Below are 13880 nucleotides of genomic sequence, written 5' to 3' on the forward strand. Positions count from 1 at the left end.
GGAATGAAACTGCCTTCTCTCATGAAAATTATGGTAAATTTTCTACCAGTATAAGTGAAAATCCTTTAAAACCATCCCGATGAATAAAATTGAAGATCATTGCAAAAGAGCTCTCTGCTGCCATGAAAAATTAACTACTGTTAAAACTACTGAAGCTCTATGAGAGATGAAGAAAGGGGTGTAATAAATTTTAGAAATAGATCTAGGAATTACAAATATAAAAGGTAAATAGGATGAACTGTGGGACACATGTACAGATGGAGAGCCAGATAACAGGAGGCACGCATGTGCATTGGGTGCACAGCGCCCTGTGATCTATGACGGATATCTGCCCATAAGCATTGCCCAGTCCAACTCCTTTGGAATACTGACAGTTTCTTATAGATTTAAATATCCACCTACCATGCAGCCAAGACATTTTACTCTGAGATATTTATCCACAAGAAATGAAGTCTATGTGCATAGAAGACATAGAAGAACGTGTATAAAAATTTCACAGATTATAAAACAAGTTTTTGAAGTTTAGGTGCTAATCTCCTCCCGGGCCATCAAATGGATGTCACCTTATATAACAAGTGGCAATACATCCCAATATTCGTCTAAACCAGTGGTTCTCAACCTTCTGGCCTTTTAAATACAGTTCCTCATGTTTTGACCCAACCATAAAATTATTTTTGTTGCTACTTCATAAGTATAATTTTGCTACTGTTATGAATCATAATGTAAATATCTGATATGCAGGATAGTCTTAGGCAACCCTTGTGAAAGGGTCATTCGACCGCCAAAGGGGTTGTGACCCACAGTTGAGAACGGCTGGTCTAAACAATTATCGACATAATAAAATTATAACTTGTTTTTTTTTCTTTATTAAGGTATTGCATATGTGTCCTTATCCCCTCCTTGACCCCCCCCCCCACTTATGCCCTCACCCCCCTGGGGTCTGTGTCCATTGGTTAGGCTTATATGCATGCATACAAATCCTTGGGTTGATCTCTCTCCCTTACCCCCGCCCTCCTCTACCTTCCCTCTTAGGTTTGATGGTCTGATTGATGCTTCTCTGTCTCTGGATCTGTTTTTGTTCATCAGATTATGTTGTTCATTATATTCCACAAATGAGCGAGGTCATGTGATATTTATCTTTCTCTGACTGACTTATTTTGCTTAGCATAATGTTATAGTTTCTTATAATACCTGACAAAACAATTCTGCAATTTGTTAACAGAACTTCATAGTAAAGATATTTTAAAATGGTTGGAGATTTTGTGTTTAGTGAAATATGCTGTGATACATTTTTCCCCCTTACAAAATAACTTACACTCACTAGATGTCTATCAGAGGACAGTAACTCAACTTTTATTGTTTAAGTTATGGATGCAGGATTCATTTAAAACTGATATTTATGACTCAAATAAATTGTGTCATATAGTGTTATAAAATTGGCATGATAATAATTGGAACTTTTATACTGGTTATAAAATATTCCACAATATTGAAATCCTTATTTCTTCCCTTAATGTTCTTATTTGGATGCCTGATAAGGTTATGCATTTCCATCAAAATGAGTTATTCATTGAAAGTACAAGTTAATGCATGATATATTTTGAATTCATAGATTAGTTTGAGGATAAGTGATATCTTAGTGATACTGGACTTTTGGCCCATAAGCACAGTATAATTCCCCATTTATTCATGTAATCTTCAGTTTTTGTTCATGGTATTTTGTTATTTTCAGTGTACAGGACTTTTCACAACCTTTGTCAGATTTATCCTGAAGTATTTCATGTATTTTGAAATTATTTTAATTAGTATTACTTCTAATTTTCATTTTCTGATTAATTTCTACTAGATAGTTATAAAATTCATTTTAGTCTTGTATCCCCAAAAGACTGTGCTAAACTCATTTATTAGTTCTGCCGGCTTTTTAATTCCATTACATATTCTATACAGACAAACAGGTCTTATACAACTAAAGATATTTGTACTTCTTACTTTCCTATCTGTGTATGTTCTTTTTCTTGCCTGATTGCAATGGTTAAAGCCTGCAGCTCAATGTTAACTAGAGGTGACATCTTATGTTGTTGCAGATCTTAGAGAGAAACATTCAGTCTTTTATCAAAATATACTAAGTTAGGCATGGGTTTTTCATAGATGTCATTTATCAGGTAAAAAAAAGTTTCTTTCCATTTCTAGTCTGCTAAGTATTTTAATCAAGAATGGATATTCAAACTTGTCAAGTGTTTTTTTCTGTGTCTATTGAGAGGATTATATGGCTTTTCTTTTTTAATGTGCCACTATGCTGAAATGCATCAATATATTTTTGAATATTATTCCAAACTTGTATTCTTGGGATAAAATCAACTTAGCCCTATATACCATCCTTTACGTATAATGTTATTTTTAAAGACATATACACTGAGTGGCCAGATTATTATGACCACCTGACGTTTGTAGGCAAATTAGCTATAATTTCACACTGAAGTTGCTAGAGGGCCAGACCATTATAAATAGGGAAGCAGGTTGTTTACCACGACAGTAGAAGTGATTTTTTTTTCTAAAGATATGGGTAAACAACGCGATTTAACAGCCTTTGAACGTGGGTATATATGTATATACAAACGTCAGGTGGTCATAATAATCTGGCCACTCAGTGTATATTTATAAGTCTTATTCAGGGGTCCTCAAACTTTTTAAACAGGGGGCCAGTTCACTGTCCCTCAGACTGTTGGAGGGCCAGACTATAGTTTAAAAAAAAACTATGAACAAATTCCTATGCACACTGCACATATCTTATTTTGAAGTAAAAAAACAAAACGGGAACAAATACAATATTTGTATTTGCATGTGGCCCACGGGCCGTAGTTTGAGGACCCCTGTCTTATATGATTACCAATGTATTTATAAATTTATTTATTCTTTTGTATGAAAACATATTTCCCTCTAGTGTCATTTTCCTTCTACTTGAAAGATTTCTATTAACATGTATAATGCTAATGATGAATTATTTGTTTTGTGCATCTGAAAAGGCCCTTACTTCACCTTTATTAGTTTAGCATTCTGGGTAAATATATATTTTTGATTCAGCACTTCTGAAAATGTTCTTCTTCTGTCTTTTAAATGTTTCTGAAGAGAAATCCGCTAGCAAGTGTCATTTTTCCCCTCTAACTAAATTTAAAATTTTTCTTTATTACTGGCAATGTGTAATTTAATTATTATGTGACTTGGAGTAATTTTCATATTAATTGTGCATTAGATCCCTTGATCTTTTTTAGTTTATATTTCCCATCAAATTTGGAAACATTTTGGCCATTTTTTTTCCAAACATTATTTCTGGCTTCCACACCTCTCCTTTTTTTCAGTGACTTCAATTACACATATAATATGCCACTTTGAATTTTGCACAGCTCAATGAGGCCTTTTAAATATTCTATTTCTATTTCATTTTGGATAGTGCCTATTGCTACATCTTCAAGTTCACTAATAATTTGTTCTGATATTTTTAATCTGTCCTCATCTCATCCAGTAGTATGCTTCATCATGTATTTTCTAGTTTTATCTCTAGAAATTTTATTTAGGTTTATTTATATGTTCCATGTGTCTGTATAACTTTTTAAACAAATGGAACACAGCTGTAACTGTTTACTATCCTTTGTCCATTATTTTAACCTTTTTGGAGTGATTTTGATTAATTTTTTTTCTCCTCATTATTACTCATATTTGCCTGCTTACAGAATACCTGGTAATTTTTTAAAAATTGGAAGCCAGGTATTTTCATTTTACCTTGTAATTGGCTGGATGTTTTGTATTCCTACTAATATTATTGAACTTTGTTCTGAGTTACAGTGTTTTGTTTTCTTTTTCTAAAAACGTTTGTTTTTAGTTGTTTAGAGGTTTGTTAGGTGGGACAAGGATGATGTTCACCATAGGACTAATTTTTCACCACTCCAGAGATAAGACCCTTCAATAAACTATATTTCCAGGAATCCTGGGCTTTCCAAGTTTCACAGGAGGGAACAGACCCTATTTCTTGGCCTGTGCCAGACTGGGGCACTGTGAAATCTTATTCTTAGGTCCTCTTTCTCCCAGCATCCAGCAGTTTCCTCACACACACACCTGGTGACCGGCATCCAGTTGAACGGAGTGTGACACTGTGCAGTATCTGGGATGCTGATAGTGTTACAGCCTTACTAGTCACTTTCTAAGCCTTGAGCATATTAAAAGAAACAATTTCAAAAATTGAGAATATAGGTCAACAGAGTAAACTAAAAGGACCTGACATTCAAGATAAAAATTATAAAACTGAAAGAGTAAAGCTCATGCTTATTAAACATAGAATATGCTCTTTAAAAGATTAATATTTGTAGTTTTATAACAATACTCTAAAAATAATTGTTATGTTTAATCTAGTTTGAAACATATTTCTATCAAAGAGCAGAGTTAAATATATTTTAAGAAAAGTCAATTTTTCTTAAATATTATTGACAGAATGATAGTTCTAGTTTGAAACATATTTCTATCAAAGAGCAGAGTTAAATATATTTAAAAGTCAATTTTTCTTAAATATTATTGACAGAATGATAAATTGCAAAAAAAAAAAAAACATTGTGAATTGGTTTTCCTCTAATAAATTTTAAAAATAAACATTGCATGGCTATTCTAACATAATTCATAAACAGCCTATTTTTAGACTCTTAAATACATTTATAATTGCTGAATCTAAACTCTAATTTTATATAAAAATTGCATTGGTGCATAACATTTTACTGCCTACTCTCTCAATCAACAGACACAATAATATTAATCATGGAGAAGGTTATGAGTTGCTGTTTCTTTCAATTTTCACATAAAAATGTATTAATTGAAAAGGTACATTACTTATAGATATATCAAGAAGGGCAAAGCAACTAAGGCGAAGATAAACCAGATAAAGGATATTACTAGTTAATATCCTCTTTTACAAATTATGATAATCATTTACATTAAAAAATAAACAAGCAAATTAAATACTGTAATATTGATCAGTGGCTACTGTAAATTATTCTTACATGTGAATTTGTGTCCAGATGCCTATGTTTTAAGTATTTTGAAATATGTTGAGCACATAACATTTTTATATAATATTTTCTAAAGAACATTGTTTTTCTAATTATCTAGAATTCTTTTTATTCATAAATCCCTATTATGTGACATTTCATTAATATAATCATCACTATAATATTTAATTTAAAAACAATAGGGTTAATAAAAACTTCTCAGCTATCATATGTATTTTCTTTGCATAAAGTTTTTATTTTGCTTAGTTATTGAAGTAATGTTTTTATTATTACTTGCAATTACTTACCAAAAGAGAGTCTCACCATTCTCATTATTTCCACATGTGGCAGGTAAAAGAATATTTTTATAACGAATAAAGGAAATGACTATAAAACCACTAGCATATAACACTAGAAGTCTTCATGGTAATAAGCCAATTTTTGTTGAAATGAACTCATTAATGCTAAAATTTTGCTGACATCCAACTGGTTGGAAAACTGCTTTACACAATTCAAAAGGCACTTCATGAATTGTAGAAGAGATGAAAAAAAAGGAAATAAACTAACCATAAGCAAGCCTATTTCATGTATCTGACTTCCAACAAACTCCCCTATAATCCATGATTGTGATCTGGGGAAAAATTAATACAATTGATGGGGTGACAGAAGGTTCCATCAGAATGACATGAAAAGCTTCTTGCTGAGCAGTGCAGAGCAGTTTAGACAGGAAGTGCAGCTGGGCTTTGATTGTTTATTAGATTTTATTTTACCTTTCCTTGCACTTGCAAATTTTCTACACATTTTTATAAAATGTCAACTTGCCATAAGTGGAGGAGGCAAGATGAGAAACCAAATGGGATGTGAAATAGATAAAAATACAAGATATGTAAGGATGAGGGAAATAAGTTTCTCATGTTTGATTGGAGTACCTATCTAAGATAAGATTTGAAAATACTTGATCTAATTGATAACTGTCTAAAAAACATCCATAGTTTGATAAGCAGAAAATAACTTACTTAAATGAAGGAACTTATCAAAGGCTGATTTCTATGGCAATTATTATTTTTATTTTAATAGTTCTCAATGTATATGGTTCATTTTTAAAATATTTTTATTGATTGCAGAGAGTAAGGGAGAGGGAGACAGAAATATCAATGATGAAAAAGAATCATTGATGGGCTGCCTCTTGCACACCCCACACTGGGGATCAAGCCTTGACTAGGGGTGAAGGCTTGATTAAGCCTGTGACCTAACCAGATATCGAACCATGGCCGGGCCACATATGGTTCATTTAAAACACATGAAAAGTCAACATCTATTTAGTTGCAGATCTCAAAATGAGGTTTTAAGTATTGTAATAATCAAAACTTGATTTTTCCTTTTCAACTTACCTTGAAAATCTGATGGCAAACCATAATCTGTTATAACTACTCAGGAGGTATCTGCTGAAAGAAGCGGACTGAGACAAGTGTATTCCTTCATTTATGCATAAGGTCTGATTTAAAACTGAGAGAAGCAAACTGCCTTCCAAACTTAAGAGGGCTGACATTGTTTTAATTTCTTGTTTACATTCCACACAACTCAAAAATTATATTCTCCAGTTAAAAATAAGATAGCAAAGAAACAAAACAATTAGTTAAGCAAAAAGGAAATACCAAATTTCAAGTAATAAACTATGGGTGTAAGACAACTATTATACAAAAGAAGAAAAATTACAATTGAAATCAAGACCTCCAAGAAGCTATTAAAATTTTTGGAGAAGACAAATATGGATCAGAAAAATTTCTGGGGCCCAAGTTGACCAGCCAAAATCTGTTGCAATGGTTACCTTTCTGTTTTCTACAAGACACATACTAACAATGTAAAATTGCCTAACTGCATGGGCAAATAGAATTAGAAACAAAAGAGAAAAATGACTCATGTAAACTTCTAAAGATTAAGCTTACTGAAAGATTCAAGTTATTAATTTTTAGTGTCAGTCTATTTGAATGTTAGTTCATTCGTTTTCTATCCAGCAGGATCTCACATATCATGAAAGAGAAATTTTAAATTTAATTTAACAAATACAGTTCGAATGCACCTACTGTGTGCAATTCAAACAGTCATTCAAGGAAGATAAAAGTAAATGAGAAGTGTATTATTTCCTGGAGCTACAGAATAATTCTTGGAAATATACTATTTGCATCATAAATATGTTGTATGTGCTATAAAAGAAATGCTATTAATAATTAAAATTAAAATTATTATAGAGTCACAACACTTGAAGGGTAAAAAATTAGTGGTGGGACAGGGGGATTTTGATGAAGGAGATGACATGTCAACTGACTAGAGTAATGATTATAACCATTGTTCAATCTTATGCAATCATATGGAAAAAATCGTTTTTAGAAAACAATGATTCAAATTAGAGTTTTTAAAAGGGTATCTTAGCCACGTCTGCTATCCTTTGTTAACATATTGATGCCTTGGAACCTATTGTGCTGCTTGTAAGCAGCATATAGTTGGATCATGTTTTTATCCATCTGTCAATCTCTGTCTTTTGACCAAGGAGATTTTTTCCTCGCCATTTTATTAATGTAATTACTTCTATGCTGATAAGGTAGCATCTAGTCTGATATCTTACTATTTTCTTAATGACTAATTTGTTTTTCTGGTTCCTCTCTCTCTTTTTCATTAGACCTTTCCCCGCTGCATGGTGATGGTGCTCCTAAGAATCAGGGCACCACCAGAGGGCTGAGAATATTCGCCAAAGGAAAACAGTTTTGTGGCCAAGTAGAAGGAAGCAACCTATCTAAAGGAGAGGGAGGGAAAGATAGAAGATGCAGATCCTCAAAAGGTACACACACGTGTGCTCAAAACCACACAAGCATAGGAGATAGTGACCTGGCTCAGGATGAAGCATACCTAATTGGGGAGGGGGGTGAGTAATTTATTTCAATCTCTACTTGTCCTTCCCCTACTCTCAGGTAAGTAGAAGATGGTGTGATGAATAGGATTTATTTTTTAAATGTCACTGATGGTACGTCTATATCTTAGGATTTTTAGCACAAGGAGGATATCTTTAAATGTATGCATTTTTATCTTCATAGGAGGGAAGATATGTTTGATTCTAGGTCCCATCAAGGCATAGTGTGGCTCTTCCTCATTATTGCCCATTCTGATGTCAGAAAAGGCCATTTCCCAGCCTCGTTTTGATGGAAGAGTAGCCCGTGAGTCTGCACTGAGGTGCCTGATACTGTTTCCAAGTAGAGGGGCTTTGTGAATTGTTTGTTTGGTGGTTGAAATTCTTGCTTTAAGAATCCCTTTAATTTGGCTAATTCATGAATAACTTCCAATCCACTGTACATGATCTAAGCCACAACTCCTGCATATTTCTTCACTTCATGCAACAGAGTGGACATTCTTTCCCTGGATCGGAGAGGATTTGTCTTGCTGTGAAAGATCCTCAGATAAGCAGGAGGGACTGCCAGATGGGTTCAGGCTAAATCTAATGGGTGTATTTTTTTGCTTGTTTATTTTCAAATGATATTTATTACACAGGAAAATGGTCTTATTATAACATGTGAGAAAGAAAAATGTAAAACTATATTTTAAGCAATGACAACTTTAAAGAGTGTATATATGTGTATGTATATGCTGAGCTATGTATATACCCTATTATGCACACACATATACTATATATATATGCTAAGTTTAAGAAATGGAAATACTAAAATAAAATTAGTGGCAGAAGGAGGGAAGACACATTGTTTTCTTCATTATAATTCAATATATATTTTAGTTCTCTAAAAATGTCTATATATTTATAATCAGCTGGTTGTGTGTTTTTATAGTAGAAACTCTTTCAAATGTGAAAGGTTTGTCTACTGAACTTTGTTTTTTTGTTGTTGTTTTTTTATTTCCATAAATTAGGACCCGCAAGTCTTGGTTCCTCTAATAGGTTGTAATTTTACTTTTGTTGGGTGTCAGAAATGTTCTGTTCCATTTTCATAGTTAGATCCTTCCTGCATCAACATTTTCAGGAAAAAAAAATTAATGCTAGAAGAACTGGGTTGTTGGCTATAACTCTGAAAACTTTAAGAAAACGAATTGATCTTTTCAGTTTATGAGCCTGGAGCTTTCTCACTAGACTTGTTTTAATTTCCTGGTAAGCTGGAACTGATTGGTTTAATATGGTGAATCTCTGCTTATTAAAATGACCTCAGTTGCTTTTTAAAAATGCCCAGCTCACTGCACCCTACCTCAGGGTTATTAAATCCAAATCTCTGGGAGAAGGGACCAGACACTTTAATATGATTCTAATATGAGTCCCAGCTTGAGAACTACAAACCGCAGCATGTTATTATCTCTGACATAGAATCTCTTTGGAGAACCATTTTGTTCTTAACTTTGAAGAAATTCATGGCTGAATTGACCACGCCTAGAGACTTAAATCCTAATACTCATGAATGTACTGGATCCCTTTCCTGCAGTTTAGATGCCGATATATCACCTTGTGGTTATTCTGTATAAACTGCAAGCTGTGGGGGGTTACTCTAACCCAGGTTAAAAGTGGTTCCTTGTTATACTTGTATAAATGTGTGGATATTTCTGCTAAGAAGACTATAAGATTGGGGATTTTTTAACATTCCCTCAGGCTTCGGTTTTGTGGTAAGAAAGATACAATGAGTTATAGAGCTCGAGTTGAACAGAAACCTCCAGATTCTGATGTTAATAAAAGGCTTTACTTCAATATTCATGGAGAATCAAGGGTGGTGGAAACTGTTTTGATGGATCAGATAGTAGTCTCCATTGGGAGATCCTACGTTCCCTCTCACTTTTGTAAATCAAAACTAACTGAAGGGGTGTATATCAAACATCCCTGAGTCAGCGTCATGGTGTGCAGCATTGCATTTGTTGCGGTTATCATGGCTCCCTCCATATTTAACTGGCTCCTGTTGAAAGCTACAATGAAACCATTTAACTAGTGCAATTAAGCAGGGATTCTGGGCAACAGAAGAAAAGAATCTGGGGACTTCATATTTCTGGCTCCCTAAGGACTGATTTTGCTGAATTCTAACTAAAAGTTACTTTTAGTGGTATACTTTTCTTTGTCCTACATAACTATTTTGATTTTATTATCATCATGAGTTATTTAACTGCCTACGCCATCTTCTTTGCATTGACTTTGAGATTAGTTTAACTTTCAGCCCTGTCTCAGCCATAGGTTGGCAAACAGTTATGACCAGAGCATGTACTTTGTGTTCTACCGCCATTGTCTTCCTCACTGTTGTTTTATCTTCGTGCCTATTTCCCCAATCCTTTTTGGAACATCTCCTTTTGTACTGTATGCATTTAGGTCACTTTAAATCCTTTCTTGAAACAAGGTGAGATGCCAATAAATAAACAAAAAGCCCACAAATACAAAAAAAAATCTTTAAGAGAAAAACATTAGCATTTTTACCTCAAAGTGTAGAAAATTGATGCCACATCTTTATTTTTTTTTCCTCTCTACGAATAAGTCTGTCAGTGAGCACTGCTGTGGATTTTGCTTGGGTTCTAATCCTATGTGCAATATTTACACCTGCAGATGAACTGCAACTGAAAACTTGTTATCAGTTGTGAAAATCTCTGTGTAACTCTGTGTATGTGTCTTTTAATAATTAATTGGATATGCAATTGATTTTGATCTGTGAAAAACTTAAAAGCCCTCATCCTTGGGGAATTTGCCTATTTTCAACGTTGTATTTAGGAAGGTAACAGGGATCCCAGAGTTAGTGCATCAAGTCAAACGGCAAAAGATGCTGAAAGTAATGGAAAAAGCAACAGAAGGAAAAATCATTTTCCCTTGGCACAACAATTTAAATAAATTGAATACACTATTAGAAAGGCAGTGTGCTATTTTCAGGAGTTAGAAATTGTCAGAACAGCCCTTTCTAGATTTGCTTCAAGCTGCTGGCGCTCTCATTCCATCCACCCATTAGGCTGAGGATGAAAAGCAAGCCAGGTGGCTTATGTATGCATTCAAAAACAAAACTGTTTTATCCAAATGTGAGAATGGACAAGAAACGAAAATAGTTTTGTGATCTGCAAATGAGAATGGAACTTCTTTCAAAAAAGATTTCTCACGTTGAAAAAAAAAATCTTGAAAAACAGAAGAAATTTCTGCTGGCAAGCAATGAAACTTGCTCATTTTGGCAGGAACAGGATCTCCTTCTCTGTATCGCCTTTTCAAGCTTTTGAAGGCCAAAGTAGAAAAAAAACAACAACAAAAAGCAAAGAAGTAACATTTAATGCTTGCTAACTAATTAATTTTTAATTTGTACTCATATTGTCAATTTGGGTCAAAAGGACAATTACTTCAAAATAAAGATATATTTACTACTACCAATGACCAAAGCCATACAAAGAAAGTGAAATTCAGAATTGAGTGTGAATATACATGTTATTAATGAGGTAATATATATGTGCTTAGTTATTCAGATAAATAGATACTGTGTTTTTTTAATCCTTCACAATTTTAACAAGTAACCAAATATAAACTACCTGGATTTTCAAAGACAATGTAATGAGAACACATTTTATTTAAAAGCCTATATTTGTTGCAACATTCACAAAATTAAATTGTGACTGTTTTACTTTCTTAATATTTTTACTCTTTTTAAAAAATATGTTTTTTATTGATTTCAGAGAGAGAGGAAGGGAGAGGAAGAGAAAAATAGAAACATCAATGATGAGGATCATTGATGGGCTGCCTCCTATACAGCCCCTACCGGGGATTGAGCCCATAACCTGAGCATAAATGGAATGATGACCTCCTGGTTCATAGTTCCAAGCTCAACCTCTGAGCCACACCACGGGGCTTACTTTCTTAACATTGATGAAATGCTTGATTTAAAAGGGCAAAGTAAAAATCAGGGAGGAAACTGTAGTGTTAATTGCCAGCTCATGAAACTCATACAATTAGCAACTTTTACAGATGGACAATTTACAACTCTCCCTCTGCCTCCTCCATTTCACAGGGCCCAGCTATGCTCTCCAGATATAAATGACCCTGTTTGTCCTGCAGTGAGTGTGAGGACATAATAATTTATGGGTATTTGTAAAGGGGAAAAAAGTATACTAAGCAAGCAAAAGAGTGAGCAGAGACCAAAGAATTTGCAGAGGGGAATAATTTAATCCGCTCTCAGTTTTACCCTTACAAATAGGATAACCCATGGACATTTGGCTTTCTGGCTCAAGCTTTAAGCATCCTTTTTGAGGGACAGGAAAAATGTCACATGACCTATTTCATAATATTAAAATACATGTTCACAGTTGTGGAAAAAAGTTAACTGAACAGTTATTAAAAAGAACAAAATTAAACACTAGGGTCAGTGCATAGCATTCGGGGTTGCTAAAAAGCTAAATAACATGTTGTAGGTGTCAATATAGTTTCAGGATTGCATTGTGCAAGATACGCTGAAATTTGTCTTCTATCACTCTCTGCCTTTTCTTCCATCTTCCTATCTGTCAAAATAAATACAATATTAAATTCCTAACATTGAGCTGTTGAGAATTTCTATCTCTGAGTCTATTATACCATGAAAGGTTCCTCCATCTTACTTTACAGCACGTCATTGTGGGAAGGGTTTGTAGGGAACCTTGTATATTTCTGTTCTCTTTCAATTTCATAAAAAGGACTGAACTTTTTGCCATGTAACCAGAAGTTCTCCTTTAGGTTGGTTTTATGACGTTTCTAGGGCATGGCCAGGAATTAGAGTTTTATCATCACAGTTGGTGGAAACCCCACTTCTTGGTCTTTTTCCAAGACTTCCCTCCTTGTAGTAACTTACCCCAAATCCTCTATTCCCCTTCAACCGCTCTACCACAGTTTGCAGTGTCCCTCCACTGAATTGTACATTAATGAAAACACATGTTCATTTAATTTGAGTATATGCAAACTATTGAAGACAAAGAACTACAAATCCCAGTGACATGTTTTAAATGAGAAAGAAAAGTATAGGGAGGCCAAAGGCATTTTTATGTTTTACTAACTGAGTCTGCCACAAATATGCTATATTTTGGAAATAAGCTTTCATCTCAGAGCCAAACATGGACAAATATGATAGAAAACTTGAAGGTACACAAATTCTACCCAGTTTACTTCATTCTATTGTAACCTTTATTAGAGATTAGAATACGCAACCCAACAAAGTCATTAAACACTGTAAGTGATGGAAGGTGGACAGAGTAAGATCTGATTGACATCCATTCCTTTTTTATTTTCATAACAAGCCACTTTTCATTTCATTTTATTTATATTTTGTTCAGATTTATTTATTCATTCACTTACATGTGAATATTTGATTTTTTCACTTAAGTATAGTTGATATACTATACCAATGAGCAAACAAAGCAAAAAAAACAAAACAAAAAACAGAGTCACAAATAGGGATCAAAATGACGGTTGGTAGTGAGGAGGGGTGCTCTGGGATGGGTATAAAAGATGAAGGGGAAATAGTCATTAATATTGTGATGTTGGCATGGTGACATATGATTACTAGACCTAGTATGGTGACAACATTGTAAGGAATATAAATGTCAAATCCCTATTTTGTATACCTAACACATCCACTGCTTTTTATTTAAGTTTACTGCTATAAAGAGAAACACAAGGGTGTGCCTTCACACATGAGCTCACAATGTATAATTATTCTATATTATATTATAAAGCCATCTCTATATACTACTCAATGGTTAACAACATGACATTCAGTAGCAAATGGAAATCCATTTGAAGTATTTTCTATGCTGATTCCAGGGATCAGCACAGTAACATGTGTACATGTTAGAAACTTCTCAAGTAAGGAGGAATAATACAAGGCCCAA

This window comes from Myotis brandtii, unplaced genomic scaffold, assembly GCF_000412655.1.
Source record: "Myotis brandtii unplaced genomic scaffold, ASM41265v1 scaffold440, whole genome shotgun sequence".
NCBI lineage: Eukaryota > Metazoa > Chordata > Mammalia > Chiroptera > Vespertilionidae > Myotis > Myotis brandtii.